This window comes from Cervus canadensis, chromosome Y, assembly GCF_019320065.1.
Source record: "Cervus canadensis isolate Bull #8, Minnesota chromosome Y, ASM1932006v1, whole genome shotgun sequence".
In the NCBI taxonomy this organism is placed as follows: domain Eukaryota; kingdom Metazoa; phylum Chordata; class Mammalia; order Artiodactyla; family Cervidae; genus Cervus; species Cervus canadensis.
In genome coordinates, this window is record NC_057420.1 from 4,626,487 (window position 1) to 4,654,338 (window position 27,852).

At 51.8% G+C, this 27,852-nt stretch overlaps 1 long non-coding RNA gene across 2 annotated transcripts; it reads left to right on the forward strand.

Moving 5' to 3' along the window:
- The first annotated feature begins 256 nt into the window (after nt 1-256).
- LOC122436468 lies at nt 257-27,202 on the forward strand. 2 transcript variants are annotated; one of them, XR_006268018.1, is made up of 4 exons: nt 257-282; nt 19,932-22,047; nt 26,538-27,000; nt 27,078-27,108. It is a non-coding gene; the product is annotated as an uncharacterized LOC122436468 (long non-coding RNA). The 2 variants fall into 2 exon arrangements; XR_006268017.1 differs by lacking the exon at nt 257-282 and having other exon boundaries at nt 19,924-22,047; nt 27,078-27,202.
- Nucleotides 27,203-27,852: the final 650 nt, after the last annotated feature.

A 27,852-nucleotide genomic window follows, 5' to 3' on the forward strand; every position in this document is an offset into this window, starting at 1 on the left:
CGTATGTTTGCAAGGAGGGTGGGTGAAGCTTCGGTTAGAAGTCCGTTCTCATTAAAGACCAGAGGACACACAGGGGAGAAGCCCTGTTTGTGGAGGGATGTGGGTGAAGCTTCAGGTAGAAGTTAGGTGTGAGAGACCAGAGGACACACAGGGGAGAAGCCCTGTTTGAGGGTGTGAGGGTGAAGATTCAGTGTGAGGTCCAATCTCATGAGACTCAAGAAGACACACACAGGGGAGAAGCCCCGTGTTTGTGGAGAGTGTGGGCGAAGTCTCAGAAGTCAGGTGTCCTCACACAGCAGAGTACACACACAGGGGGAGAAAGGCTATGTTTACAGGGAGTGTGGGTGAAGCTTCAGTTGGAAGTCAGTTATCACAGACCAGAGGACACAGGGGAAACCCCTGTTTGTGGGGGGTGTGGTTGAAGCTTCAGTGTGAGTCCCAATCTCATCAGACTCCAGAAGACACACACATGGGAGAAGCCTATTTGTGGGGAGTGTGGGTAACGTTTCAGTCAGAAGGCAGGTTTCTTGATACACCAGAGGACACACACCGGGGAGAAACCCTATGTTTGAGGAAATGTGGGTGAAGCTTCAGGTAGAAGTCAGGTGTCATCACAGACCAGAGTACACACACCGGGGAGAACCCTGTGTTTGCAGGGAGTGTGAGTGAAGTTTCAGGTATAAATCAGGTCTCAAGACGAGAGGACACAGAGGGGAGAAGCCCTACGTTTGTAGGGAGTGTGGGTGAAGATTCAGTTAGAATTCAGTTTTCAGAGGCCAGAGAACACACATGGGAGAAGCCCTGTATATGGCGGGTGTGGGGGACGGTTCAGTGTGAGTTCCAATCTCATCAGACTCCAGAAGACACACACAGGGGAGCAGCCCCATGTTTGTGGGGAGTGTAGGCAAACTTTCAGTTAGAAGTTCCATCTCATCAGACAAGAGACGACACACACAGGGAAGAAGCCCTATGTTTGTGGAGAGTGTGGGCCAAGTCTCAGAAGTCAGGCGTCCTCACACACCAGAGTACACACAGAGGGGAGAGGCCCTATGTCTGCAGGGAGTGTGGGTGAAAAATTCAGTTAGAAGTCAGTTCTCATTAGAGAGAGAGGACACACAGGGGCGAAGCCCTGTTGTGAGGAAGCCCCATGTTTGTGGGGAGTGTGAGCAAAGTTTCAATTAGAAGTCAGGTGTCATCACAGGAGCACCCCCACCGGGGAGAAATGGTATGATTGCAGGGAGTGTGGGTAAAGCTTCAGGTAGAAGTCAGGTGTCATCACACACCAGAGTACACACACCGGGGAGAACCCTGTGTTTGCAGGGAGTGTGGGTGAAGCTTGAGGTAGAAGTCAGGTCTGAGAGACCAGGGGACACACAGGGAAGAAGCCCTAGGTTTGTAGGGAGTGTGGGTGAAGCTTCAGTTCGAAGTCAGTTCTCAGAGACAAGACACAGGGGACAAGCCCTGTTTCTGGGGGTTGTGGGGGAAGCTTCAGGGGGAGGCCCAATCTCATCAGACTCCAGAAGACACACACAGGGCAGAAACCCCATGTTTGTGGGGAATGTGGGGAAAGTTTCAGGAAGAAGTCAGGTGTCATGACACAGGAGCACACACAGCGGGGAGGAATCATATGTTTGCAAGGAGTGTGGGTGAAGCTTCGGTTAGAAGTCCATTCTCATTAAAGGCCAGAGGACACACAGGGGAGAAGCCCTGTTTGTGGAGGGATGTGGGTGAAGCTTCAGTGTGAGGTCTAGTCTCATGAGAAAGAAGAAGACACACAGGGGAGAAGCCCCCTGTGTGTGGAGAGTTTGGGCGAAATCTCAGAAGTCAGGTGTGCTCACACAACAGAGTACACACAGAGGGGGAGAAAGGCTGTGTTTGCAGGGAGTGTGGGTGAAGCTTCAGTTGGAATTCAGTTCTCACAGACCAGAGGACACACAGGGGAAAGCCCTGTGTTCGGGGTGTGTGGGGGAAGCCTTCAGTGTGACTTGCAATCTCATCAGACTTCAGAAGACACAGACAGGGGAGAAGCCCTATGTTTGTGGGGAGTGTGTGGAAAGTTTCAGTCAGAAGGCAGGTGTCTTCACACAGCAGAGGACACACACCGGGGAGAAACCCTATGTCTGCAGGGAGTGTGGGTGAAGCTTCAGGTAGAAGTCAGGTCTCAGAGACGAGAGGACACACAGGGGAGAAGCCCTACGTTTGTAGGGAGTGTGGGTGAAGATTTGGTTAGAATTCAGTTTTCAGAGGCCAGAGAACACACATGGGAGAAGCCCTGTCTTTGGGGGGTGTGGGGGACGGTTCCGTGTGAGTTCCAATCTCATCAGACTCCAGAAGACACACAGGGGACAAGCCCCATATTTGTGGGGAGTGTAGGCAGACTTTCAGTCAGAAGTTCCATCTCATCAGACAAGAGACGACACACACAGGGAAGAAGCCCTATGTTTGTGGAGAGTGTGGGCCAAGTCTCAGAAGTCAGGTGTCCTCACACACCAGAGTACACACAGAGGGGAGAATCCCTATGTCTGCAGGGAGTGTGGGTGAAGCTTCAGTTAGAAGTCAGTTCTCATTAGAGAGCAGAGGACACACAGGGGCGAAGCCCTGTTTGTGAGTGGTCTGGGTGAAGCTTCAGTGTGAGGTCCAGTCTCCTCAGACTCCAGAAGACACACACAGGGGAGCAGCCCCATGTTTGTGGGGAGTGTGGGCAAAGCTTCAGTGAGAATTCCCCTGTGATCGGGGAAGACACACACAGGGGAGAAGCCCTACGTTTGTGGAGAGAGAGGGCGAAGTTTCAGTCAGAAGCCAGGTGTCTTCACACAGCATAGGACACACACCAGGGAGAAACCCTGTGTTTGTAGGGAGTGTGGGCGAAGCTTCAGTTGGAAGTCAGTTCTCATTAGAGAGCAGAGGACACACAGGGGCGAAGCCCTGTTTGTGAGTGGTCTGGGTGAAGCTTCAGTGTGAGGTCCAGTCTCATCAGACTCCAGAAGACACACACAGGAGAAGCCCCATGTTTGTGGGGAGTGGGGGCAAACTTTCAGTGAGAAGTTCTATCTCATCAGACAACACAAGACACACACAGGGGAGAAGGCCTATGTTTGTGGAGAGAGTGGGCAAAGCTTCAGTCAGAAGTTCCATCTCATCAAATAACAAAGGACAGACCTAGGGGAAAAGCCCTATGTTTGTGAAGAGTGTGGGCGAAGCCTCAGTCAGAAGTCAGGTGTCCTCACACATCAGAGTACACACAGAGAGGGGAAACGCTATATTTGCAGGGAGTGTGGGTGAAGCTTCAGTTCGACGTCGGTTCTCAGAGACAAGAGGAGACACAGGGGAGACTCTCTGTTTGTGGAGGCTGTGGGTAAAGATTCCGTGTGAGGTCCAATCTCGTCAGTCTCCAGCAGACAGACACAGGGGAGAAGCCCCATGTTTGTGGGGAGTGTGAGCAAAGTTTCAGTAAGAAGTCAGGTGTGCTCACACAACAGAGTACACACAGAGGGGGAGAAAGGCTATGTTTGCAGGGAGTGTGGGTGAAGCTTCAGTTAGGAGTCAGTTCTCAGAGACACGAGGACACGGGAGATTCTCTGTTTGTGGGGGTTGTGGGTGAAGCTTCAGTGTGAGGTCCAATCTCAATAGACTCCAGAAGACACAGAGATGGGAGAAGCCCCATGTTTGTGGGGAGTGTGAGCAAAGTTTCAATTAGAAGTCAGTGTCATCACAGGAGCACCCACACCGGGGAGAAATGGTATGATTGCAGGGAGTGTGGGTAAAGCTTCAGGTAGAAGTCAGGTGTCATCACACACCAGAGTACACACACCGGGGAGAACCCTGTGTTTGCAGGGAGTGTGGGTGAAGCTTCAGGTAGAAGTCAGGTCTGAGAGACCAGGGGACACACAGGGAAGAAGCCCTAGGTTTGTAGGGAGTGTGGGTGAAGCTTCAGTTCGAAGTCAGTTCTCAGAGACAAGACACAGGGGACAAGCCCTGTTTCTGGGGGTTGTGGGGGAAGCTTCAGGGGGAGGCCCAATCTCATCAGACTCCAGAAGACACACACAGGGCAGAAACCCCATGTTTGTGGGGAATGTGGGGAAAGTTTCAGTAAGAAGTCAGGTGTCATGACACAGGAGCACACACAGCGGGGAGGAATCGTATGTTTGCAAGGAGTGTGGGTGAAGCTTCGGTTAGAAGTCCATTCTCATTAAAGGCCAGAGGACACACAGGGGAGAAGCCCTGTTTGTGGAGAAATGTGGGTGAAGCTTCAGTGTGAGGTCTAGTCTCATCAGAAAGAAGAAGACACACAGGGGAGAAGCCCCCTGTGTGTGGAGAGTTTGGGCGAAATCTCAGAAGTCAGGTGTGCTCACACAACAGAGTACACACAGAGGGGGAGAAAGGCTATGTTTGCAGGGAGTGTGGGTGAAGCTTCAGTTGGAATTCAGTTCTCACAGACCAGAGGACACACAGGGGAAAGCCCTGTGTTTGGGGTGTGTGGGGGAAGCCTTCAGTGTGACTTGCAATCTCATCAGACTTCAGAAGACACAGACAGGGGAGAAGCCCTATGTTTGTGGGGAGTGTGTGGAAAGTTTCAGTCAGAAGGCAGGTGTCTTCACACAGCAGAGGACACACACCGGGGAGAAACCCTATGTCTGCAGGGAGTGTGGGTGAAGCTTCAGGTAGAAGTCAGGTCTCAGAGACGAGAGGACACACAGGGGAGAAGCCCTACGTTTGTAGGGAGTGTGGGTGAAGATTTGGTTAGAATTCAGTTTTCAGAGGCCAGAGAACACACATGGGAGAAGCCCTGTATTTGGCGGGTGTGGGGGACGGTTCAGTGTGAGTTCCAATCTCATCAGACTCCAGAAGACACACAGGGGACAAGCCCCATATTTGTGGGGAGTGTAGGCAAACTTTCAGTTAGAAGTTCCATCTCATCAGACAAGAGACGACACACACAGGGAAGAAGCCCTATGTTTGTGGAGAGTGTGGGCCAAGTCTCAGAAGTCAGGTGTCCTCACACACCAGAGTACACACAGAGGGGAGAATCCCTATGTCTGCAGGGAGTGTGGGTGAAGCTTCAGTTAGAAGTCAGTTCTCATTAGAGAAGCAGAGGAACACACAGGGGCGAAGCCCTGTTTGTGAGTGGTCTGGGTGAAGCTTCAGTGTGAGGTCCAGTCTCATCAGACTCCAGAAGACACACACAGGAGAAGCCCCATGTTTGTGGGGAGTGGGGGCAAACTTTCAGTGAGAAGTTCTATCTCATCACACAACACAAGACACACACAGGGGAGAAGGCCTATGTTTGTGGAGAGAGTGGGCAAAGCTTCAGTCAGAAGTTCCATCTCATCAAATAAAAAAGGACAGACCTAGGGGAAAAGCCCTATGTTTGTGAAGAGTGTGGGCGAAGTCTCAGTCAGAAGTCAGGTGTCCTCACACACCAGAGTACACACAGAGAGGGCAAACGCTATATTTGCAGGGAGTGTGGGTGAAGCTTCAGTTCGAAGTCGGTTCTCAGAGACAAGAGGAGACACAGGGGAGACTCTCTGTTTGTGGAGGCTGTGGGTAAAGATTCCGTGTGAGGTCCAATCTTGTCAGTCTCCAGAAGACAGACACAGGGGAGAAGCCCCATGTTTGTGGGGAGTGTGAGCAAAGTTTCAGTAAGAAGTCAGGTGTGCTCACACAACAGAGTACACACAGAGGGGGAGAAAGGCTATGTTTGCAGGGAGTGTGGGTGAAGCTTCAGGTAGAAGTCAGGTGTCATCATACACCAGAGTACACTCACCGGGGAGAACCCTGTGTTTGCAGGGAGTGTGGGTGAAGCTTGAGGTAGAAGTCAGGTCTGGGAGACCAGGGGACACACAGGGAAGAAGCCCTACTTTGTAGGGAGAGTGGGTGAAGCTTCAGTTCGAAGTCAGTTCTCAGAGACGAGAGGACACAGAGGGGAGAAGCCCTGTATTTGGGGCTGGTGGGTGAAGCGTCAGTGTGAGGTCCAATCTCATCAGACTCCAGAAGACACACACAGGGCAGAAACCCCATGTTTGTGGGGAATGTGGGGAAAGTTTCAGTAAGAAGTCAGGTGTCATGACACAGGATCACACACGTGGGGAGAAATTGTATGTTTGCAAGGAGTATGGGTGAAGTTTCGGTTAGAAGTCCATTCTCATTAAAGCCCAGAGGACACACAGGGGAGAAGCCCTGTATGTGGAGGGATGTGGGTGAAGCTTCAGTGTGAGGTCTAGTCTCATGAGAAAGAAGAAGACACACAGGGGAGAAGCCCCCTGTGTGTGGAGAGTTTGGGCGAAGTCTCCGAAGTCAGGTGTGCTCACACAACAGAGTACACACAGAGGGGGAGAAAGGCTATGTTTGCAGGGAGTGTGGGTGAAGCTTCAGTGAGAAGTCAGTTTTCAGAGACAAGAGGACACGCAGGAGAATGTCTGTTTGTGGGGGTTGTGGGTGAAGCTTCAGTGTGAGGTCCAATCTCAATAGACTCCAGAAGACACAGAGATGGGAGAAGCCCCATGTTTGTGGGGAGTGTGAGCAAAGTTTCAGCTAGATGTCAGGTGTCATCACAGGAGCACCCCCACCGGGGAGAAATGGTATGATTGCAGGGAGAGTGGGTGAAGCTTCAGGTAGAAGTCAGGTGACATCACACACCAGAGTACACACACCGGGGAGAACCCTGTGTTTGCAGGGAGTGTGGGTGAAGCTTCAGGTAGAAGTCAGGTCTGAGAGACCAGGGGACACACAGGGAAGAAGCCCTAGGTTTGTAGGGAGTGTGGGTGAAGCTTCAGTTCGAAGTCAGTTCTGAGAGACAAGAGAACACATAGGGGACAAGCCCCTGTTTCTGGGGCTTGTGGGGGAAGCTTCAGGGGGAGTTCCAATCTCATCAGACTCCAGAAGACACACACAGGGCAGAAACCCCATGTTTGTGGGGAATGTGGGGAAAGTTTCAGTAAGAAGTCAGGTGTCATGACAGAGGAGCACACACAGCGGGGAGGAATCGTATGTTTGCAAGGAGTGTGGGTGAAGCTTCGGTTAGAAGTCCATTCTCATTAAAGCCCAGAGGACACACAGGGGAGAAGCCCTGTTTGTGGAGGGATGTGGGTGAAGCTTCAGTGTGAGGTCTAGTCTCATGAGAAAGAAGAAGACACACAGGGGAGAAGCCCCCTGTGTGTGGAGAGTTTGGGCGAAATCTCAGAAGTCAGGTGTGCTCACACAACAGAGTACACAGAGAGGGGGAGAAAGGCTGTGTTTGCAGGGAGTGTGGGTGAAGCTTCAGTCGGAATTCAGTTCTCACAGACCAGAGGACACACAGGGGAAAGCCCTGTTTTTGGGGTGTGTGGGGGAAGCCTTCAGTGTGACTTGCAATCTCATCAGACTTCAGAAGACACAGACAGGGGAGAAGCCCTATGTTTGTGGGGAGTGTGTGGAAAGTTTCAGTCAGAAGGCAGGTGTCTTCACACAGCAGAGGAGACACACCGGGGAGAAACCCTATGTCTGCAGGGAGTGTGGGTGAAGCTTCAGGTAGAAGTCATTTCTCATTAGAGACCAGAGGACACACAGGGGCGAAGCCCTGTTTGTGAGTGGTCTGGGTGAAGCTTCAGTGTGAGGTCCAGTCTCATCAGACTCCAGAAGACACACACAGGAGAAGCCCCATGTTTGTGGGGAGTGGGGGCAAACTTTCAGTGAGAAGTTCTATCTCATCAGACAACACAAGACACACACAGGGGAGAAGGCCTATGTTTGTGGAGAGAGTGGGCAAAGTTTCAGTCAGAAGTTCCATCTCATCCAATAACAAAGGACAGACCTAGGGGGAAAGCCCTATGTTTGTGAAGAGTGTGGGTGAAGTCTCAGTCAGAAGTCAGGTGTCCTCACACACTAGAGTACACACAGAGAGGGGAAACGCTATATTTGCAGGGAGTGTGGGTGAAGCTTCAGTTCGAAGTCGGTTCTCAGAGACAAGAGGACACACAGGGGAGAAACTCTGTTTGTGGGGGCTGTGGGTAAAGATTCCGTGTGAGGTCCAATCTCGTCAGTCTCCAGCAGACAGACACAGGGGAGAAGGCCCATGTTTGTGGGGAGTGTGAGCAAAGTTTCAGTAAGAAGTCAGGTGTCATGACACAGGATCACACACGTGGGGAGAAATCGTATGTTTGCAAGGAGTATGGGTGAAGCTTCGGTTAGAAGTCCATTCTCATTAAAGCCCAGAGGACACACAGGGGAGAAGCCCTGTTTGTGGAGGGATGTGGGTGAAGCTTCAGTGTGAGGTCTAGTCTCATGAGAAAGAAGAAGACACACAGTGGAGAAGCCCCCTGTGTGTGGAGAGTTTGGGCAAAATCTCAGAAGTCAGGTGTGCTCACACAACAGAGTACACACAGAGGGGGAGAAAGGCTATGTTTGCAGGGAGTGTGGGTGAAGCTTCAGGTAGAAGTCAGGTGTCCTCACACACCAGAGTACACACAGAGAGGTGAAACGCTATATTTGCAGGGAGTGTGGGTGAAGCTTCAGTTCGACGTCGGTTCTCAGAGACAAGAGGACACACAGGGTAGACACTCTGTTTGTGGGGGCTGTGGGTAAAGATTCCGTGTGAGGTCCAATCTCGTCAGTCTCCAGAAGACAGACACAGGGGAGAAGCCCCATGTTTGTGGGGAGTGTGAGCAAAGTTTCAGTAAGAAGTCAGGTGTCATCACACAGGAGCACACACGCCGGGGAGAAATCGTATGTTCGCAGAGAGTGTGGGTGAAGCTTCAGGTAGAAGTCAGGTGTCGTCATACACCAGAGTACACTCACCGGGGAGAACCCTGTGTTCGCAGGGAGTGTGGGTGAAGCTTGAGGTAGAAGTCAGGTCTGGGAGACCAGGGGACACACAGGGAAGAAGCCCTACGTTTGTAGGGAGAGTGGGTGAAGCTTCAGTTCGAAGTCAGTTCTCAGAGACGAGAGGACACAGAGGGAAGAAGCCCTGTATTTGGGGCTTGTGGGTGAAGCGTCAGTGTGAGGTCTAGTCTCATGAGAAAGAAGAAGACACACAGTGGAGAAGCCCCCTGTGTGTGGAGAGTGTGGGCGAAGTCTCAGAAGTCAGGTGTGCTCACACAACAGAGTACACACAGAGGGGGAGAAAGGCTATGTTTGCAGGGAGTGTGGGTGAAGCTTCAGGTAGAAGTCAGGTGTCATCATACACCAGAGTACACTCACCGGGGAGAACCCTGTGTTTGCAGGGAGTGTGGGTGAAGCTTGAGGTAGAAATCAGGTCTGGGAGACCAGGGGACACACAGGGAAGAAGCCCTACGTTTGTAGGGAGAGTGGGTGAAGCTTCAGTTCGAAGTCAGTTCTCAGAGACTAGAGGACACACAGGGGTGAAGCCCTGTATTTGGGGCTGGTGGGTGAAGCGTCATTGTGAGGTCCAATCTCATCAGAATCCAGAAGACACACACAGGGCAGAAACCCCATGTTTGTGGGAAATGTGGGGAAAGTTTCAGTAAGAAGTCAGGTGTCATGACACAGGATCACACACGTGGGGAGAAATCGTATGTTTGCAAGGAGTATGGGTGAAGCTTCGGTTAGAAGTCCATTCTCATTAAAGCCCAGAGGACACACAGGGGAGAAGCCCTGTTTGTGGAGGGATGTGGGTGAAGCTTCAGTGTGAGGTCTAGTCTCATGAGAAAGAAGAAGACACACAGGGGAGAAGCCCCCTGTGTGTGGAGAGTGTGGGCGAAGTCTCAGAAGTCAGGTGTGCTCACACAACAGAGTACACACAGAGGGGGAGAAAGGCTATGTTTGCAGGGAGTGTGGGTGAAGCTTCAGTGAGAAGTCAGTTTTCAGAGACAAGAGGACACGCAGGAGAATGTCTGTTTGTGGGGGTTGTGGGTGAAGCTTCAGTGTGAGGTCCAATCTCAATAAACTCCAGAAGACACAGAGATGGGAGAAGCCCCATGTTTGTGGGGAGTGTGAGCAAAGTTTCAGCTAGAAGTCAGGTGTCATCACAGGAGCACCCACACCGGGGAGAAATGGTATGATTGCAGGGAGTGTGGGTGAAGCTTCAGGTAGAAGTCAGGTGTCATCACACACCAGAGGACACACACCGGGGAGAACCCTGTGTTTGCAGGGAGTGTGGGTGAAGCTTCAGGTAGAAGTCAGGTCTGAGAGACCAGGGGACACACAGGGAAGAAGCCCTAGGTTTGTAGGGAGTGTGGGTGAAGCTTCAGTTCGAAGTCAGTTCTCAGAGACAAGAGAACACACAGGGGACAAGCCCCTGTTTCTGGGGCTTGTGGGGGAAGCTTCAGGGGGAGTTCCAATCTCATCAGACTCCAGAAGACACACACAGGGCAGAAACCCCATGTTTGTGGGGAATGTGGGGAAAGTTTCAGTAAGAAGTCAGGTGTCATGACAGAGGAGCACACACAGCGGGGAGGAATCGTATGTTTGCAAGGAGTGTGGGTGAAGCTTCGGTTAGAAGTCCATTCTCATTAAAGGCCAGAGAACACACAGGGGAGAAGCCCTGTTTGTGGAGGGATGTGGGTGAAGCTTCAGTGTGAGGTCTAGTCTCATGAGAAAGAAGAAGACACACAGGGGAGAAGCCCCCTGTGTGTGGAGAGTGTGGGCGAAGTCTCAGAAGTCAGGTGTGCTCACACAACAGAGTACACACAGAGGGGGAGAAAGGCTGTGTTTGCAGGGAGTGTGGGTGAAGCTTCAGTTGGAATTCAGTTCTCACAGACCAGAGGACACACAGGGGAAAACCCTGTGTTTGGGGTGTGTGGGGGAAGCCTTCAGTGTGACTTGCAATCTCATCAGACTTCAGAAGACACAGACAGGGGAGAAGCCCTATGTTTGTGGGGAGTGTGTGGAAAGTTTCAGTCAGAAGGCAGGTGTCTTCACACAGCAGAGGACACACACCGGGGAGAAACCCTATGTCTGCAGGGAGTGTGGGTGAAGCTTCATGTAGAAGTCAGGTCTCAGAGACGAGAGGACACACAGGGGAGAAGCCCTACGTTTATAGGGAGTGTGGGTGAAGATTTGGTTAGAATTCAGTTTTCAGAGGCCAGAGAACACACATGGGAGAAGCCATGTCTTTGGGGGGTGTGGGGGACGGTTCCGTGTGAGTTCCAATCTCATCAGACTCCAGAAGACACACAGGGGACAAGCCCCATATTTGTGGGGAGTGTAGGCAGACTTTCAGTCAGAAGTTCCATCTCATCAGACAAGAGACGAAACACACAGGGAAGAAGCCCTATGTTTGTGGAGAGTGTGGGCCAAGTCTCAGAAGTCAGGTGTCCTCACACACCAGAGTACACACAGAGGGGAGAAGCCCTATGTCTGCAGGGAGTGTGGGTGAAGCTTCAGTTAGAAGTCAGTTCTCATTAGAGAGCAGAGGCCACACAGGGGCGAAGCCCTGTTTGTGAGTGGTCTGGGTGAAGCTTCAGTGTGAGGTCCAGTCTCATTAGACTCCAGAAGACACACACAGGGGAGCAGCCCCATGTTTGTGGGGAGTGCGGGCAAAGCTTCAGTGAGAATTCCCCTGTGATCGGGGAAGACACACACAGGGGAGAAGCCCTACGTTTGTGGAGAGAGTGGGCGAAGTTTCAGTCAGAAGCCAGCTGTCTTCAAACAGCATAGGACACACACCAGGGAGAAACCCTGTGTTTGTAGGGAGTGTGGGCGAAGCTTCAGTTGGAAGTCAGTTCTCATTAGAGACCAGAAGAGACACAGGGGCGAAGCCCTGTTTGTGAGTGGTCTGGGTGAAGCTTCAGTGTGAGGTCCAGTTTCCTCAGACTCCAGAAGAGACACACAGGAGAAGCCCCATGTTTGTGGGGAGTGGGGGCAAACTTTCAGTGAGAAGTTCTATCTCATCAGACAACACAAGACACACACAGGGGAGAAGGCCTATGTTTGTGGAGAGAGTGGGCACAGCTTCAGTGAGAAGTTCCATCTCATCCAATAACAAAGGACAGACCTAGGGGAAAAGCCCTATGTTTGTGAAGAGTGTGGGCGAAGTCTCAGTCAGAAGTCAGGTGTCCTCACACACCAGAGTACACACAGAGAGGGCAAACGCTATATTTGCAGGGAGTGTGGGTGAAGCTTCAGTTCGACGTCGGTTCTCAGAGACAAGAGGACACACAGGGGAGAATCTCTGTTTGTGGGGGCTGTGGGTAAAGATTCCGTGTGAGGTCCAATCTCGTCAGTCTCCAGCAGACAGACACAGGGGAGAAGCCCCATGTTTGTGGGGAGTGTGAGCAAAGTTTCAGTAAGAAGTCAGGTGTCATGACACAGGATCACACACGTGGGGAGAAATCGTATGTTTGCAAGGAGTATGGGTGAAGCTTCGGTTAGAAGTCCATTCTCATTAAAGCCCAGAGGACACACAGGGGAGGAAGCCTGTTTGTGGAGGGATGTGGGTGAAAGCTTCAGTGTGAGGTCTAGTCTCATGAGAAAGAAGAAGACACACAGGGGAGAAGCCCCCTGTGTGTGGAGAGTTTGGGCGAAGTCTCCGAAGTCAGGTGTGCTCACACAACAGAGTACACACAGAGGGGGAGAAAGGCTATGTTTGCAGGGAGTGTGGGTGAAGCTTCAGTGAGAAGTCAGTTTTCAGAGACAAGAGGACACGCAGGAGAATGTCTGTTTGTGGGGGTTGTGGGTGAAGCTTCAGTGTGAGGTCCAATCTCAATAGACTCCAGAAGACACAGAGATGGGAGAAGCCCCATGTTTGTGGGGAGTGTGAGCAAAGTTTCAGCTAGAAGTCAGGTGTCATCACAGGAGCACCCACACCGGGGAGAAATGGTATGATTGCAGGGAGTGTGGGTGAAGCTTCAGGTAGAAGTCAGGTGTCATCACATACCAGAGTACACACACCGGGGAGAACCCTGTGTTTGCAGGGAGTGTGGGTGAAGCTTCAGGTAGAAGTCAGGTCTGAGAGACCAGGGGACACACAGGGAAGAAGCCCTAGGTTTGTAGGGAGTGTGGGTGAAGCTTCAGTTCGAAGTCAGTTCTCAGAGACAAGAGAACACACAGGGGACAAGCCCCTGTTTCTGGGGCTTGTGGGGGAAGCTTCAGGGGGAGTTCCAATCTCATCAGACTCCAGAAGACACACACAGGGCAGAAACCCCATGTTTGTGGGGAATGTGGGGAAAGTTTCAGTAAGAAGTCAGGTGTCATGACAGAGGAGCACACACAGCGGGGAGGAATCGTATGTTTGCAAGGAGTGTGGGTGAAGCTTCGGTTAGAAGTCCATTCTCATTAAAGGCCAGAGGACACACAGGGGAGAAGCCCTGTTTGTGGAGGGATGTGGGTGAAGCTTCAGTGTGAGGTCTAGTCTCATGAGAAAGAAGACGACACACAGGGGAGAAGCCCCCTGTGTGTGGAGAGTTTGGGCGAAATCTCAGAAGTCAGGTGTGCTCACACAACAGAGTACACACAGACGGGGAGAAAGGCTGTGTTTGCAGGGAGTGTGGGTGAAGCTTCATTTGGAATTCAGTTCTCACAGACCAGAGGACACACAGGGGAAAGCCCTGTGTTTGGGGTGTGTGGGGGAAGCCTTCAGTGTGACTTGCAATCTCATCAGACTTCAGAAGACACAGACAGGGGAGAAGCCCTATGTTTGTGGGGAGTGTGTGGAAAGTTTCAGTCAGAAGGCAGGTGTCTTCACACAGCAGAGGACACACACCGGGGAGAAACCCTATGTCTGCAGGGAGTGTGGGTGAAGCTTCAGGTAGAAGTCAGGTCTCAGAGACGAGAGGACACACAGGGGAGAAGCCCTACATTTGGAGGGAGTGTGGGTGAAGATTTGGTTAGAATTCAGTTTTCAGAGGCCAGAGAACACACATGGGAGAAGCCCTGTATTTGGCGGGTGTGGGGGACGGTTCAGTGTGAGTTCCAATCTCATCAGACTCCAGAAGACACACAGATGGGACAAGCCCCATGTTTGTGGGGAGTGTGAGCAAAGTTTCAGCTAGAAGTCAGGTGTCATCACAGGAGCACCCCCACCGGGGAGAAATGGTATGATTGCAGGGAGTGTGGGTGAAGCTTCAGGTAGAAGTCAGGTGTCATCACATACCAGAGTACACACACCGGGGAGAACCCTGTGTTTGCAGGGAGTGTGGGTGAAGCTTCAGGTAGAAGTCAGGTCTGAGAGACCAGGGGACACACAGGGAAGAAGCCCTAGGTTTGTAGGGAGTGTGGGTGAAGCTTCAGTTCGAAGTCAGTTCTCAGAGGCAAGAGAACACACAGGGGACAAGCCCCTGTTTCTGGGGCTTGTGGGGGAAGCTTCAGGGGGAGTTCTAATCTCATCAGACTCCAGAAGACACACACACGGCAGAAACCCCATGTTTGTGGGGAATGTGGGGAAAGTTTCAGTAAGAAGTCAGGTGTCATGACAGAGGAGCACACACAGCGGGGAGGAATCGTATGTTTGCAAGGAGTGTGCGTGAAGCTTCGGTTAGAAGTCCATTCTCATTAAAGGCCAGAGGACACACAGGGGAGAAGCCCTGTTTGTGGAGGGATGTGGGTGAAGCTTCAGTGTGAGGTCTAGTCTCATGAGAAAGAAGTCGACACACAGGGGAGAAGCCCCCTGTGTGTGGAGAGTTTGGGCGAAATCTCAGAAGTCAGGTGTGCTCACACAACAGAGTACACACAGACGGGGAGAAAGGCTGTGTTTGCAGGGAGTGTGGGTGAAGCTTCATTTGGAATTCAGTTCTCACAGACCAGAGGACACACAGGGGAAAGCCCTGTTTTTGGGGTGTGTGGGGGAAGCCTTCAGTGTGACTTGCAATCTCATCAGACTTCAGAAGACACAGACAGGGGAGAAGCCCTATGTTTGTGGGGAGTGTGTGGAAAGTTTCAGTCAGAAGGCAGGTGTCTTCACACAGCAGAGGAGACACACCGGGGAGAAACCCTATGTCTGCAGGGAGTGTGGGTGAAGCTTCAGGTAGAAGTCAGTTCTCATTAGAGACCAGAGGACACACAGGGGCGAAGCCCTTTTTGTGAGTGGCCTGGGTGATGCTTCAGTGTGAGGTCCAGTCTCATCAGACTCCAGAAGACACACGCAGGGGAGCAGCCCCATGTTTGTGTGGAGTGTGGGCAAAGCTTCAGCCAGAATTCCCCTGTGATCGGGGAAGACACACACAGGGGAGAAGCCCTACGTTTGTGGAGAGAGGGTGAAGTTTCAGTCAGAAGCCAGGTGTCTTCACACAGCATAGGACACACACCAGGGAGAAACCCTATGTTTGTAGGGAATGTGGGCGAAGCTTCAGTTAGAAGTCAGTTCTCATTAGAGACCAGAAGAGACACAGGGGCGAAGCCCTGTTTGTGAGTGGTGTGGGTGAAGCCTCAGTGTAAGGTCCAGTCTCATCAGACTCCAGAAGACACACACAGGAGAAGCCCCATGTTTGTGGGGAGTGGGGGCAAACTTTCAGTGAGAAGTTCTATCTCATCAGACAACACAAGACACACACAGGGGAGAAGGCCTATGTTTGTGGAGAGAGTGGGCAAAGTTTCAGTCAGAAGTTCCATCTCATCAAATAACAAAGGACAGACCTAGGGGAAAAGCCCTATGTTTGTGAAGAGTGTGGGTGAAGTCTCAGTCAGAAGTCAGGTGTCCTCACACACTAGAGTACACACAGAGAGGGGAAACGCTATATTTGCAGGGAGTGTGGGTGAAGCTTCAGTTCGAAGTCGGTTCTCAGAGACAAGAGGACACACAGGGGAGAATCTCTGTTTGTGGGGGCTGTGGGGAAAGATTCCGTGTGAGGTCCAGTCTCGTCAGTCTCCAGCAGAGAGACACAGGGGAGAAGCCCCATGTTTGTGGGGAGTGTGAGCAAAGTTTCAGTAAGAAGTCAGGTGTCATGACACAGGATCACACATGTGGGGAGAAATCGTATGTTTGCAAGGAGTATGGGTGAAGCTTCGGTTAGAAGTCCATTCTCATTAAAGCCCAGAGGACACACAGGGGAGAAGCCCTGTTTGTGGAGGGATGTGGGTGAAGCTTCAGTGTGAGGTCTAGTCTCATGAGAAAGAAGAAGACACACAGGGGAGAAGCCCCCTGTGTGTGGAGAGTGTGGGCGAAGTCTCAGAAGTCAGGTGTGCTCACACAACAGAGTACACACATAGAGGGAGAAAGGCTATGTTTGCAGGGAGTGTGGGTGAAGCTTCAGATAGAAGTCAGTTCTCAGAGACACGAGGACACACGGGAGATTCTCTGTTTGTGGGGGTTGTGGGTGAAGCTTCAGTGTGAGGTCCAATCTCAATAGACTCCAGAAGACACAGAGATGGGACAAGCCCCATGTTTGTGGGGAGTGTGAGCAAAGTTTCAATTAGAAGTCAGGTGTCATCACAGGAGCACCCACACCGGGGAGAAATGGTATGATTGCAGGGAGTGTGGGTAAAGCTTCAGGTAGAAGTCAGGTGTCATCACACACCAGAGTACACACACCGGGGAGAACCCTGTGTTTGCAGGGAGTGTGGGTGAAGCTTGAGGTAGAAGTCAGGTCTGAGAGACCAGGGGACACACAGGGAAGAAGCCCTAGGTTTGTAGGGAGTGTGGGTGAAGCTTCAGTTCGAAGTCAGTTCTCAGAGGCAAGACACAGGGGACAAGCCCTGTTTCTGGGGTTTGTGGGGGAAGCTTCAGGGGGAGGCCCAATCTCATCAGACTCCAGAAGACACACACAGGGCAGAAACCCCATGTTTGTGGGGAATGTGGGGAAAGTTTCAGTAAGAAGTTAGGTGTCATGACACAGGAGCGCACACAGCGGGGAGGAATCGTATGTTGCAAGGAGTGTGGGTGAAGCTTCGGTTAGAAGTCCATTCTCATTAAAGGCCAGAGAACACACAGGGGAGAAGCCCTGTTTGTGGAGGAATGTGGGTGAAGCTTCAGTGTGAGGTCTAGTCTCATCAGAAAGAAGAAGACACATAGTGGAGAAGCCCCCTGTGTGTGGAGAGTTTGGGCGCAATCTCAGAAGTCAGGTGTGCTCACACAACAGAGTACACACAAAGGGGGAGAAAGGCTATGTTTGCAGGGAGTGTGGGTGAAGCTTCAGTTGGAATTCAGTTCTCACAGACCAGAGGACACAGGGGAAAGCCATGTTTTGGGGTTTGTGTGGGGAAAGCCTTCATTGTGACTTCAATCTCATCAGCTTCAGAAGACAACGACAGGGGAGAAGCCCTATGTTTGTGGGGAGTGTGTGGAAAGTTTCAGTCAGAAGGCAGGTGTCTTCACACAGCTGAGGACACACAGCGGGGAGAAACCCTATGTCTGCAGGGAGTGTGGGTGAAGCTTCAGGTAGAAGTCAGGTCTCAGAGACTAGAGGACACACAGGGGAGAAGCCCGTGGAGAGTTTGGGCGAAGTCTCCGAAGTCAGGTGTGCTCACACAACAGAGTACACACAGAGGGGGAGAAAGGCTATGTTTGCAGGGAGTGTGGGTGAAGCTTCAGTGAGAAGTCAGTTTTCAGAGACAAGAGGACACGCAGGAGAATGTCTGTTTGTGGGGGTTGTGGGTGAAGCTTCAGTGTGAGGTCCAATCTCAATAGACTCCAGAAGACACAGAGATGGGAGAAGCCCCATGTTTGTGGGGAGTGTGAGCAAAGTTTCAGCTAGATGTCAGGTGTCATCACAGGAGCACCCCCACCGGGGAGAAATGGTATGATTGCAGGGAGAGTGGGTGAAGCTTCAGGTAGAAGTCAGGTGACATCACACACCAGAGTACACACACCGGGGAGAACCCTGTGTTTGCAGGGAGTGTGGGTGAAGCTTCAGGTAGAAGTCAGGTCTGAGAGACCAGGGGACACACAGGGAAGAAGCCCTAGGTTTGTAGGGAGTGTGGGTGAAGCTTCAGTTCGAAGTCAGTTCTGAGAGACAAGAGAACACATAGGGGACAAGCCCCTGTTTCTGGGGCTTGTGGGGGAAGCTTCAGGGGGAGTTCCAATCTCATCAGACTCCAGAAGACACACACAGGGCAGAAACCCCATGTTTGTGGGGAATGTGGGGAAAGTTTCAGTAAGAAGTCAGGTGTCATGACAGAGGAGCACACACAGCGGGGAGGAATCGTATGTTTGCAAGGAGTGTGGGTGAAGCTTCGGTTAGAAGTCCATTCTCATTAAAGCCCAGAGGACACACAGGGGAGAAGCCCTGTTTGTGGAGGGATGTGGGTGAAGCTTCAGTGTGAGGTCTAGTCTCATGAGAAAGAAGAAGACACACAGGGGAGAAGCCCCCTGTGTGTGGAGAGTTTGGGCGAAATCTCAGAAGTCAGGTGTGCTCACACAACAGAGTACACAGAGAGGGGGAGAAAGGCTGTGTTTGCAGGGAGTGTGGGTGAAGCTTCAGTCGGAATTCAGTTCTCACAGACCAGAGGACACACAGGGGAAAGCCCTGTTTTTGGGGTGTGTGTGGGAAGCCTTCAGTGTGACTTGCAATCTCATCAGACTTCAGAAGACACAGACAGGGGAGAAGCCCTATGTTTGTGGGGAGTGTGTGGAAAGTTTCAGTCAGAAGGCAGGTGTCTTCACACAGCAGAGGAGACACACCGGGGAGAAACCCTATGTCTGCAGGGAGTGTGGGTGAAGCTTCAGGTAGAAGTCATTTCTCATTAGAGACCAGAGGACACACAGGGGCGAAGCCCTGTTTGTGAGTGGCCTGGGTGATGCTTCAGTGTGAGGTCCAGTCTCATCAGACTCCAGAAGACACACACAGGGGAGCAGCCCCATGTTTGTGTGGAGTGTGGGCAAAGCTTCAGCCAGAATTCCCCTGTGATCGGGGAAGACACACACAGGGGAGAAGCCCTACGTTTGTGGAGAGAGTGGGCGAAGTTTCAGTCAGAAGCCAGGTGTCTTCACACAGCATAGGACACACACCAGGGAGAAACCCTATGTTTGTAGGGAGGGTGGGCGAAGCTTCAGTTAGAAGTCAGTTCTCATTAGAGACCAGAAGAGACACAGGGGCGAAGCCCTGTTTGTGAGTGGTCTGGGTGAAGCTTCAGTGTGAGGTCCAGTCTCATCAGACTCCAGAAGACACACACAGGAGAAGCCCCATGTTTGTGGGGAGTGGGGGCAAACTTTCAGTGAGAAGTTCTATCTCATCAGACAACACAAGACACACACAGGGGAGAAGGCCTATGTTTGTGGAGAGAGTGGGCAAAGTTTCAGTCAGAAGTTCCATCTCATCCAATAACAAAGGACAGACCTAGGGGAAAAGCCCTATGTTTGTGAAGAGTGTGGGTGAAGTCTCAGTCAGAAGTCAGGTGTCCTCACACACTAGAGTACACACAGAGAGGGGAAACGCTATATTTGCAGGGAGTGTGGGTGAAGCTTCAGTTCGAAGTCGGTTCTCAGAGACAAGAGGACACAGAGGGGAGAATCTCTGTTTGTGGGGGCTGTGGGTAAAGATTCCGTGTGAGGTCCAATCTCGTCAGTCTCCAGCAGACAGACACAGGGGAGAAGCCCCATGTTTGTGGGGAGTGTGGGGAAAGTTTCAGTAAGAAGTCAGGTGTCATGACACAGGATCACACATGTGGGGAGAAATCGTATGTTTGCAAGGAGTATGGGTGAAGCTTCGGTTAGAAGTCCATTCTCATTAAAGCCCAGAGGACACACAGGGGAGAAGCCCTGTTTGTGGAGGGATGTGGGTGAAGCTTCAGGGTGAGGTCTAGTCTCATGAGAAAGAAGAAGACACACAGGGGAGAAGGCCCCCTTGTGATGTGAGAAGTGTGGGCCAAGTCTCAGAAGTCAGGTGTCCTCACACACCAGAGTACACACAGAGGGTAGAATCCCTATGTCTGCAGGGAGTGTGGGTGAAGCTTCAGTTAGAAGTCAGTTCTCATTAGAGACCAGAGGACACACAGGGGCGAAGCCCTGTTTGTGGAGGGATGTGGGTGAAGCTTCAGTGTGAGGTCTAGTCTCATCAGAAAGAAGAAGACACACAGGGGAGAAGCCCCGTGTGTGTGGAGAGTGTGGGCAAAGTCTCAGAAGTCAGGTGTGCTCACACAACAGAGTACACACAGAGGGGGAGAAAGGCTATGTTTTCAGGGGGTGTGGGTGAAGCTTCAGTTGGAATGCAGTTCTCACAGACCAGAGGACACACAGGCGAGCGCCCTGTTTTTGGGGTGTGTGGGTGAAGCTTCAGTGTGAGTTGCAGTCTCATCAGACTCCAGAAGACACAGACAGGGGAGAAGCCCCATGTTTGTGGGGAGTGTGTGCAAAGTTTGAGTCAGAAGGCAGGTGTCTTCACACAGCAGAAGACACTCCCCGGGTTGAAAGCCTATGTTTGCAGGGAGTGTGGGTGAAGCTTCAGGTAGAAGTCAGGTGTCATCACAGACCAGAGTACACACACCGATGAGAACCGTGTGTTTGCAGGGAGTGTGGGCGAAGCTTCAGTTCGAAGTCAGTTCTCAGAGACAAGAGGACACACAGGGGAGAATCTCTGTTTGTGGAGATTGTGGGTGAAGCTTCCGTGTGAGGTCCAATCTCATCAGTCTCCAGAAGACACACACAGGGCAGACAACACATGTTTGTGGGGAGTGTGGGCAAAATTTCAGTCAGAAGACACACGCCGGGGAGAAACCCCATGTTTGCCGGGAGTGTGGGTGAAGCTTCAGGTAGAAGTCAGGTGTCATCACAGACCAGAGTACACCCACCGGAGAGAACCCTGTGTTTGCAGGGAGTGTGGGCGAAGCTTCAGGTAGGAATCAGGTCTCAGAGACCACAGGACACACGGGGGAGAAGCCCTACGTTTGTAGGGAGTTTTGGTGAAGATTCAGGTAGAAGTCAGTTCTCAGAGGCCAGAGGACACACAGGGGAGAAGCCCTGTCTGGGGGGTGGCGGGGGTGTGGGTTAAGGTTCAGTGTGAGCTCCAATCTCATCAGACTCCTGAAGACACACAGGGGACAAGCCCCATGTTTGTGGGGAGTGTAGGCAAACTTTCAGTCAGAAGTTCCGTCTCATCCAACAACAGACGACACACACAGGGAAGAAGCCCTATGTTTGTGGAGAGTGTGGGCCAAGTCTCAGAAGTCAGGTGTCCTCACACACCATTGTACACACAGAGGGGTGGGGAGAAAGAAACCCTATGTTTGCAGGGACTGTGGGTGAAGCTTCACTTAGAAGTCAGTTCTCGTTAGAGACCAGCAACAGTCAGGGGAGAAGGCCTGTTTGTGGAGGGTGTGGGTGAAGCTTCAGTGTGAGGCCCAATCTCCTCAGACTCCAGAAGACACACACAGGGGAGAAGTGCCATGTTTGTGGGGAGTGTGGGAAATGATTCAGTCAGAGTTCCCATCTCATCAGAAAAGACACGCACAGGGGAGAAGGCCTATGTTTGTGGAGAGAGTGGGCAAAGTTTCAGTCAGAAGCCAGGTGTCCTCACACAGCAGAGGACACACACCAGGGAGAAACGCTTTGTTTGTAGGGTGTGTGGGTTAAGCTTCAGTTAGAAGTCAGTTCTCATTAGAGACCAGAGGACACACAGGGGCGAATCGTGTTTTTGAGTCGTCTTGGTGAAGCTTCAGTGTGAGGTCCAGTTTCCTCAGGCTCCAGAAGACACACACAGGGGAGAAGCCCCATGTTTGTGGGGAGTGAGGGCAAGCTTTCAGTGAGAAGTCCTATCTCATCAGACAACACAAGACACACACACAGGGTAGAAGGCCTATGTTTGTGGAGAGAGTGGGCAAAGTTTCATTGGGAATTTCCATCTCATTAATTTACAAAAGACACACACAGTGGAGAAGTCTCATGTTTGTGGAGAGTGTGTGCGAAGTCTCAGAAGCCAGGTGTCCTCACACAACAGAGTACACAGAGAGGGGTAGAAACGATATGTTTGCATGAAGTGTGGCTGAATCTTCAGTTAGAAGTGATTTCTCACAGACCAAAGCGCACACAGGGGAAAGCCGTGTTTGTGGGAGGTGTGGGTGATGCTTCAGTGAGTTCCAATCTCATCAGACTCCAGAAGACACACACAGAGGAGAAGCGCCATGTTTGTGGGGAGTGTATGCAAAGTTTCAGTCAGAAGGCAGGTGTCTTCACACCCCAGAGGACACACAACGTGGAGAAACCCTATGTTTGCAGGGAGTGTGGGTGAAGCTTCAGTTAGAGGTCAGGTGTTATCACATACCAGAGTCAAAGTTTCAGTCAGAAGTTCCATCTCATCAAATAACAAAGGACAGACCTAGGGGAAAAGCCCTATGTTTGTGAAGAGTGTGGGTGAAGTCTCAGTCAGAAGTCTGGTGTCCTCACACACTAGAGTACACACAGAGAGGGGAAACGCTATATTTGCAGGGAGTGTGGGTGAATCTTCAGTTCGAAGTCGGTTCTCAGAGACCAGAGGACACACAGGGGAGAAGCCCCATGTTTGTGGGGAGTGTGAGCAAAGTTGCAGTAAGAACTCAGGTGTCATCACACAGGGGCACACACACCAGGGAGAAATCGTATGTTCGCAGAGAGTGTGGGTGAAGCTTCAGGTAGAAGTCAGGTGTCATCATACACCAGAGTACACTCAACGGGGAGAACCCTGTGTTTGCAGGGAGTGTGGGTGAAGCTTGAGGTAGAAGTCAGGTCTGGGAGACCAGGGGACACACAGGGAAGAAGCCCTACGTTTGTAGGGAGAGTGGGTGAAGCTTCAGTTCGAAGTCAGTTCTCAGAGACGAGAGGACACAGAGGGGAGAAGCCCTGTATTTGGGGCTGGTGGGTGAAGCGTCAGTGTGAGGTCCAATCTCATCAGACACCGGAAGACACACACAGGGCAGAAACCCCATGTTTGTGGGGAATGTGGGGAAAGTTTCAGTAAGAAGTCAGGTGTCATCACACAGGATCACACACAGGGGGAGATATCGTATGTTTGCAAGGAGTATGGGTGAAGCTTCGGTTAGAAGTCCATTCTCATTAAAGCCCAGAGGACACACAGGGGAGAAGCCCTGTTTGTGGAGGGATGTGGGTGAAGCTTCAGTGTGAGGTCTAGTCTCATGAGAAAGAAGAAGACACAGAGGGGAGAAGCCCCCTGTGTGTGGAGAGTGTGGGCGAAGTCTCAGAAGTCAGGTGTGCTCACACAACAGAGTACACACAGAGAGGGAGAAAGGCTATGTTTGCAGGGAGTGTGGGTGAAGCTTCAGATAGAAGTCAGTTCTCAGAGACACGAGGACACACGGGAGATTCTCTGTTTGTGGGGGTTGTGGGTGAAGCTTCAGTGTGAGGTCCAATCTCAATAGACTCCAGAAGACACAGAGATGGGAGAAGCCCCATGTTTGTGGGGAGTGTGAGCAAAGTTTCAATTAGAAGTCAGGTGTCATCACAGGAGCACCCACACCGGGGAGAAATGGTATGATTGCAGGGAGTGTGGGTAAAGCTTCAGGTAGAAGTCAGGTGTCATCACACACCAGAGTACACACACCGGGGAGAACCCTGTGTTTGCAGGGAGTGTGGGTGAAGCTTCAGGTAGAAGTCAGGTCTGAGAGACCAGGGGACACACAGGGAAGAAGCCCTAGGTTTGTAGGGAGTGTGGGTGAAGCTTCAGTTCGAAGTCAGTTCTCAGAGACAAGAGAACACACAGGGGACAAGCCCCTGTTTCTGGGGCTTGTGGGGGAAGCTTCAGGGGGAGTTCCAATCTCATCAGACTCCAGAAGACACACACAGGGCAGAAACCCCATGTTTGTGGGGAATGTGGGGAAAGTTTCAGGAAGAAGTCAGGTGTCATGACACAGGAGCGCACACAGCGGGGAGGAATCGTATGTTTGCAAGGAGTGTGGGTGAAGCTTCGGTTAGAAGTCCATTCTCATTAAAGGCCAGAGGACACACAGGGGAGAAGCCCTGTTTGTGGAGAAATGTGGGTGAAGCTTCAGTGTGAGGTCTAGTCTCATCAGAAAGAAGAAGACACACAGGGGAGAAGCCCCCTGTGTGTGGAGAGTTTGGGCGAAATCTCAGAAGTCAGGTGTGCTCACACAACAGAGTACACACAGAGGGGGAGAAAGGCTATGTTTGCAGGGAGTGTGGGTGAAGCTTCAGTTGGAATTCAGTTCTCACAGACCAGAGGACACACAGGGGAAAGCCCTGTGTTTGGGGTGTGTGGGGGAAGCCTTCAGTGTGACTTGCAATCTCATCAGACTTCAGAAGACACAGACAGGGGAGAAGCCCTATGTTTGTGGGGAGTGTGTGGAAAGTTCCAGTCAGAAGGCAGGTGTCTTCACACAGCAGAGGGCACACACCGGGGAGAAACCCTATGTCTGCAGGGAGTGTGAGTGAAGCTTCAGGTAGAAGTCAGGTCTCAGAGACGAGAGGACACACAGGGGAGAAGCCCTACGTTTGTAGGGAGTGTGGGTGAAGATTTGGTTAGAATTCAGTTTTCAGAGGCCAGAGAACACACATGGGAGAAGCCCTGTATTTGGCGGGTGTGGGGGACGGTTCCGTGTGAGTTCCAATCTCATCAGACTCCAGAAGACACACAGGGGACAAGCCCCATATTTGTGGGGAGTGTAGGCAAACTTTCAGTTAGAAGTTCCATCTCATCAGACAAGAGACGACACACACAGGGAAGAAGCCCTATGTTTGCGGAGAGTGTGGGCCAAGTCTCAGAAGTCAGGTGTCCTCACACACCAGAGTACACACAGAGGGGAGAATCCCTATGTCTGCAGGGAGTGTGGGTGAAGCTTCAGTTCGAAGTCAGTTCTCAGAGACAAGACACAGGGGACAAGACCTGTTTCTGGGGGTTGTGGGGGAAGCTTCAGGGGAAGGCCCAATCTCATCAGACTCCAGAAGACACACACAGGGCAGAAACCCCATGTTTGTGGGGAATGTGGGGAAAGTTTCAGTAAGAAGTTAGGTGTCATGACACAGGAGCGCACACAGCGGGGAGGAATCGTATGTTGCAAGGAGTGTGGGTGAAGCTTCGGTTAGAAGTCCATTCTCATTAAAGGCCAGAGAACACACAGGGGAGAAGCCCTGTTTGTGGAGGAATGTGGGTGAAGCTTCAGTGTGAGGTCTAGTCTCATCAGAAAGAAGAAGACACATAGTGGAGAAGCCCCCTGTGTGTGGAGAGTTTGGGCGCAATCTCAGAAGTCAGGTGTGCTCACACAACAGAGTACACACAAAGGGGGAGAAAGGCTATGTTTGCAGGGAGTGTGGGTGAAGCTTCAGTTGGAATTCAGTTCTCACAGACCAGAGGACACACAGGGGAAAGCCCTGTGTTTGGGGTGTGTGGGGGAAGCCTTCAGTGTGACTTGCAATCTCATCAGACTTCAGAAGACACAGACAGGGGAGAAGCCCTATGTTTGTGGGGAGTGTGTGGAAAGTTTCAGTCAGAAGGCAGGTGTCTTCACACAGCAGAGGACACACACCGGGGAGAAACCCTATGTCTGCAGGGAGTGTGGGTGAAGCTTCAGGTAGAAGTCAGGTCTCAGAGACGAGAGGACACACAGGGGAGAAGCCCTACATTTGGAGGGAGTGTGGGTGAAGATTTGGTTAGAATTCAGTTTTCAGAGGCCAGAGAACACACATGGGAGAAGCCCTGTATTTGGCGGGTGTGGGGGACGGTTCAGTGTGAGTTCCAATCTCATCAGACTCCAGAAGACACACAGATGGGACAAGCCCCATGTTTGTGGGGAGTGTGAGCAAAGTTTCAGCTAGAAGTCAGGTGTCATCACAGGAGCACCCCCACCTGGGAGAAATGGTATGATTGCAGGGAGTGTGGGTGAAGCTTCAGGTAGAAGTCAGGTGTCATCACACACCAGAGTACACACACCGGGGAGAACCCTGTGTTTGCAGGGAGTGTGGGTGAAGCTTCAGGTAGAAGTCAGGTCTGAGAGACCAGGGGACACACAGGGAAGAAGCCCTAGGTTTGTAGGGAGTGTGGGTGAAGCTTCAGTTCGAAGTCAGTTCTCAGAGGCAAGACACAGGGGACAAGCCCTGTTTCTGGGGTTTGTGGGGGAAGCTTCAGGGGGAGGCCCAATCTCATCAGACTCCAGAAGACACACACAGGGCAGAAACCCCATGTTTGTGGGGAATGTGGGGAAAGTTTCAGTAAGAAGTCAGGTGTCATGACACAGTAGCACACACAGCGGGGAGGTATCATATGTTTGCAAGGAGTGTGGGTGAAGCTTCGGTTAGAAGTCCATTCTCATTAAAGGCCAGAGGACACACAGGGGAGAAGCCCTGTTTGTGGAGAAATGTGGGTGAAGCTTCAGTGTGAGGTCTAGTCTCATCCGAAAGAAGAAGACACACAGGGGAGAAGCCCCCTGTGTGTGGAGAGTTTGGGCGAAATCTCAGAAGTCAGGTGTGCTCACACAACAGAGTACACACAGAGGGGGAGAAAGGCTGTGTTTGCAGGGAGTGTGGGTGTAGCTTCAGTTGGAATTCAGTTCTCACAGACCAGAGGACACACAGGGGAAAGCCCTGTTTTTGGGGTGTGTGGGGGAAGCCTTCAGTGTGACTTGCAATCTCATCAGACTTCAGAAGACACAGACAGGGGAGAAGCCCTATGTTTGTGGGGAGTGTGTGGAAAGTTTCAGTCAGAAGGCAGGTGTCTTCACACAGCAGAGGAGACACACCGGGGAGAAACCCTATGTCTGCGGGGAGTGTGGGTGAAGCTTCAGGTAGAAGTCAGTTCTCATTAGAGACCAGAGGACACACAGGGGCGAAGCCCTGTTTGTGAGTGGCCTGGGTGATGCTTCAGTGTGAGGTCCAGTCTCATCAGACTCCAGAAGACACACACAGGGGAGCAGCCCCATGTTTGTGTGGAGTGTGGGCAAAGCTTCAGCCAGAATTCCCCTGTGATCGGGAAGACACACACAGGGGAGAAGCCATACGTTTGTGGAGAGAGTGGGCGAAGTTTCAGTAGGCAGCCAGGTGTCTTCACACAGCATAGGACACACACCAGGGAGAAACCCTATGTTTGTAGGGAGTGTGGGCGAAGCTTCAGTTAGAAGTCAGTTCTCATTAGAGACCAGAAGAGACACAGGGGCGAAGCACTGTTTGTGAGTGGTCTGGTTGAAGCTTCAGTGTGAGGTCCAGTCTCATCAGACTCCAGAAGACACACACAGGGGAGCAGCCCCATGTTTGTGGGGAGTGTGGCAAAGCTTCAGTGAGAATTCCCCTGTGATCGGGGAAGACACACACAGGGGTGAAGCCCTACGTTTGTGGAGAGAGTGGGCGAAGTTTCATTCAGAAGCCAGCTGTCTTCACACAGCATAGGACACACACCAGGGAGAAACCCTGTGTTTGTAGGGAGTGTGGGCGAAGCTTCAGTTGGAAGTCAGTTCTCATTAGAGATCAGAAGAGACACAGGGGCGAAGCCCTGTTTGTGAGTGGTCTGTGTGAAGCTTCAGTGTGAGGTCCAGTCTCATCAGACTCCAGAAGACACACACAGGAGAAGCCCCATGTTTGTGGGGAGTGGGGGCAAACTTTCAGTGAGAAGTTCTATCTCATCAGACAACACAAGACACACACAGGGGAGAAGGCCTATGTTTGTGGAGAGAGTGGGCAAAGTTTCAGTCAGAAGTTCCATCTCATCAAATAACAAAGGACAGACCTAGGGGAAAAGCCCTATGTTTGTGAAGAGTGTGGGTGAAGTCTCAGTCAGAAGTCTGGTGTCCTCACACACTAGAGTACACACAGAGAGGGGAAACGCTATATTTGCAGGGAGTGTGGGTGAATCTTCAGTTCGAAGTCGGTTCTCAGAGACCAGAGGACACACAGGGGAGAAGCCCCATGTTTGTGGGGAGTGTGAGCAAAGTTGCAGTAAGAACTCAGGTGTCATCACACAGGGGCACACACACCAGGGAGAAATCGTATGTTCGCAGAGAGTGTGGGTGAAGCTTCAGGTAGAAGTCAGGTGTCATCATACACCAGAGTACACTCAACGGGGAGAACCCTGTGTTTGCAGGGAGGAAGTCTCAGTCAGAAGCCAGGTGTCCTCACAC